The sequence below is a fragment of the Ovis aries genome, chromosome 2 (assembly GCF_016772045.2).
Source record: "Ovis aries strain OAR_USU_Benz2616 breed Rambouillet chromosome 2, ARS-UI_Ramb_v3.0, whole genome shotgun sequence".
NCBI lineage: Eukaryota > Metazoa > Chordata > Mammalia > Artiodactyla > Bovidae > Ovis > Ovis aries.
The window spans coordinates 188,393,241-188,397,429 of NC_056055.1; the positions used below are offsets into that span (position 1 = coordinate 188,393,241).

Consider the following 4,189-nt stretch of genomic DNA (forward strand, 5'->3'; position numbering starts at 1 on the left):
GATGAGGATGATCAGATGCTTCAGCAGATTTCACCTAAAAGATGTGGAAAATAGTTGTCCAATAGCTGCATAAAATGACACTGAAAGAGTTGGAGGAATTGTAACATGAAAATATTTTGCTATGGAAACTTTATCCTAAAAGCAAGAATGGAGTCCAGTGAGGGAATTCCATGGTGGTCCAGTGGCTAAGACTACATGCTCCCAACTCTGGTGGCCCAGGTTCAATCCCTGGTCCAGGAACTAGATCCCACATGCTGCAGCTAAAGGTCTCACATGCCACAACGAAGATCAAGGATCCTACGTGCTGCAACTAAGACTGGCACAGCTAAATAATTTTTTTTTAAAGACAGATTCTAGTGAACCAGGATGTTCATTTGCCCTCTCAAGATCATCTATGGCATTTTGGTTGGGTTATAGACAGACCTGCAGTCTAGAGATGTGTGCTGAGCCACTGAAAGCACTCAGCAAGAAATTTGCTGGTTGGAAGGGGACAAAAAGGTAATATGTGGCATCAGGTCAGGTTTGCCTCTCAGGAATCTGTTGGGGGACTATTTGAAGCAATGAACCTATGACTGATTATGGGATGGGTTCTTTCCTTAATTGCCACTTCTAAATTTGGTTTCAAAAAGGGAACGTATGAAAAGCTGGGAAGTTCTTTAGAATTGGCCATAAAGAAAACCTAAGTAAATTATGACATGGATGATTGAATTGTATCAATTTCTATGACATTAGTCATTTTGAAGAGTAGCTGTAGCTCTTACATTAGTGCAAGTAAGCCTGGTGGTGAATGCTTCATGCAGAATCCTCATCTGAATTTTGTGGGCTGGTGAGGAAGCCTCTGGGAAGTGGACTTGAAGGATCTGGAAAGAAATCTCTAGGACTAAGGGGCTCACTTGTTTGGAATGCTTCTCACATTTGTAAGTAAAAGTCAACAAGTGAAATTCTCAAAAGACTTACAGTGAAGTTACAGGGTTTATGAACCACATCTTGCCCTTTTATAGAGATTTTTTTTTTTTTTCTTTTTTGCGGGAGCAAATTATCTTGTCCTGCTCATTTGTGGTCCTGTGTCCACAACTCTCTGCCCCACACCACTTCTTCTTCAGTGGTCTATACTGTGCCCTCTTCTGGAGTTTCATAAAGGGAGGACTGTTGGTTATACTTGAACCTGCCTCCATGGCATTGCTCCTGGATGCAAGGGAAGGGCACATTGCTCCTGTGCCTTGACCTTTGGTTTGGTAGTCATAGGATGGACACAGGCTTCAGTGCCCATAGGCTAAAGGACATGTGATTTGAAGTTCTGCGAGTCTCAGATTGGACTTTGATTTTTCTCCCAAAGGCTTTGATGTCTTTGAGTGACTTCCCATACCTTAGATTTGCTTCACAAGAAACTGAAGAACATCAGCCAAATTTTGTTCTGAGATTTTGCAAGTCCCTAAATATGATATGCTTGTCTGACCTGAGGGGAGAACAGTTGCCTTGTACCCATGTACTTCTGAAATCTAGGCCACAGAGCATGTGAAAGGGAACGCAAGTGATGTTCTGATTTGTGACTCAGATAACCAGGTGAACAGGCCCCATATCAGCAGCCATAATTTCCTTTGCCAGCAGCAGACAGTGAAAGTCACTCAGTCATGTTCAGCTCTTTGCAACCCCACAGACTATACAGTCCATGGAGTTCTCCAGGCCAGAATACTGGGCTGGGTAGCCTTTTCCTTCTCTAAGGGATCTTCTCAATTCATGGATCAAATCCAGGTCTCCCTCAATGCAGGCATATTCTTTATCAGGTAAGTTACCCAGGAAGCCTAGCAGGAGAACCAGGGCTCAAATCTAATTTAAAATTTCTTTGGTTGTAACCTTCCAGATATCTGTCCTGGAAGCAGGTAGTTTCAGGGCAAAGCTAATCTTTTAAAACAGGATGTTATAGACTTCCAAAGGGCTCTTTGCTCCAAGATATCTCTCTTATTGGCCCTACAAGAGGTCTGTGTTAAGAAGCCAGGGTAAGGTTTGCCCAGGTGCCTCTGTGCACTTGGCCAACAGCCTCTGAGGCCACCCACCCAAGCTCCCCAGAAGCTGGTGGGTGGTGGCCCTTCCCCAGGACCCTCCAAAGCCCAGGGAGACAAAATGACTTTAAATCCAGACATGTATATTGAAATAAGTTAAAGGATTTAATACGAGGCACAGATGCAGATAACACCAAAAAGCGAGCAGTAGTTGGTACACATTTAGTAATTAAGACAGCCTTTCCTTCTCCCACTGCTGCTGAGATGGCTGAAATTAGTCAAATTTAGTATAAAATGGAATATACTGAAAGTGTTAGTGAAGGAATGTCTGGAAAAGTTAAAGGTGGCACGACCAAATGCTGACCTGTAACAAGGATTCCAAGAAGGAGTTTCAAATGCTAGTGTGATTATGCAGGTTCCAGAGGGAATTGCAGTATCAGGAAATAATGAAAACATTCCATTTCTAGACCAGTAGATCTTGACGTTATACAGTCAAATCCCTTTAAGCCAAGCACTCATGTACTTATGCTAAATGAAAGACCACTAAATTGCCTGGATTTAAAAACACCTCCTCCAGGCCCTCAAAATCAAGAAATCCGTGCAGTTGACAGGCTAAAAAGGAGCACTCTATGAGTGAAAATGCTATTTCAAAAAATGGACAGCTGGTTAGAACTGACTCCATGTATGACATTTCAAATATACAGGCAACAACTGAAGGAACTTCAGAAGACATGACAGTTGTAGATGGAGCTTCGTTACGATGACAGATAATCAAACTGAATAGATGCCTACAGCTTCTTGAAGAGGAGAACAAAGATTGTGCTGAAAGAGAAATGGTCATGTATTCAATTACTGTAGCATTCTGGCTGCCAAATAGCTGGCTCTGGTTTTGCCACTAGCGGTAACCTCAACTCTCAGAAATATTGTTTCAACATCTGGAAATGTAAAGAATTTGCAAACTTCCAAAAAAAAAAAAAAGACAAGGTAAGCCAGGGCCTCCCATATTTTGGCCATTACTGTACCATTCTCTTCTGTTTCTGTTTTATTGACTACGTTAAAGCCTTCAACTGTGTGGATCACAACTGTGGAAAATTCTTAAAGAGATGGGAATCCCAGACCACCTGATCTGCCTTCTGAAAAATCTGTATACAGGTTAAGAAGCAACACTTAGACCTGGATGTGGAAAAACAGACTGATTTCAAATCGGGAAAGGAGTACGTCAAGGCTGTATACTGTCACCCTGCTTATTTAACTTATACTCAGAGTACATCATGCCAAATGCTGGGCTGGATAAAGCACAAGCTGGAATCAAGATTTCTGGGAGAAATAACAATAATGTCAGATATGCAGATGACACCACCCTTACGGAAGAAAGCAAAGAAAAACTAAACAGCCCCTGAATGAAAGTGAAAGAGCAGAGAGGAAAAAGTTGGCTTAAAACTCAACATCCAGAAAACTAAGATCATGGCATCTGATCCCTCACTTCATGGCAAATAGATGGGGAAACAATGGAAACAGTGAGAGACTTTGTTTTTTGGGGGCCCAAAATCACTGCACATGGTGACTGCAGCCATGAAATTAAAAGATGCTTGCTCCCTGGAAAAAAAGCTAAGACCAACCAAGACAGCATATTAAAAAGCAGAGACATTACTTTGCCTACAATAGCCCATCTAGTCAAAGCTATGGTTTTTCCAGTAGTCATGTATGGATGTGAGAGTTGGACTATAAAGAAAGCTGAATGCTGAAGAATTGATGCTTTTGAACTGTGGTTTTTGAGAAGACTCTTGAGAGTCCCTCGGACTGCAAGGAGATCCAGCCAGTCCATCCTAAAGGAGATCAGTCCTGAATATTCACCAGAAGGACTGATGCTGAAGCTGAAACTCCAATGCTTTGGCCACCTGATGCGAAGAACTGATCTTTTCATTTGAAAAGACCTTGATGCTGGGAAAGACTGAAAGAGGGAGAAGGGGACCATAGAGGATGAGATGGTTGGATGGCATCACTAACTTAATGGATATGAGTTTGAGTAAGCTCTGGGAATTGGTGATGGACAGGGAAGCTTGGCGTACTGCAGTTCATGGGGTCACAAAGAATAACACACGACTGAGCAACTGAACTGACTGACTGTACCATTTTCACAGTTTTTGACATTTGCACTAATTTTTACTTATTTCTCCTCTTTTTCTTTT

General features: G+C 42.1%; 1 pseudogene; it reads left to right on the forward strand.

Moving 5' to 3' along the window:
• Nucleotides 1–2,243: 2,243 nt before the first annotated feature.
• LOC101121580 (mitochondrial fission factor-like) lies at nt 2,244–2,899 on the forward strand (annotated as a pseudogene).
• Nucleotides 2,900–4,189: the final 1,290 nt, after the last annotated feature.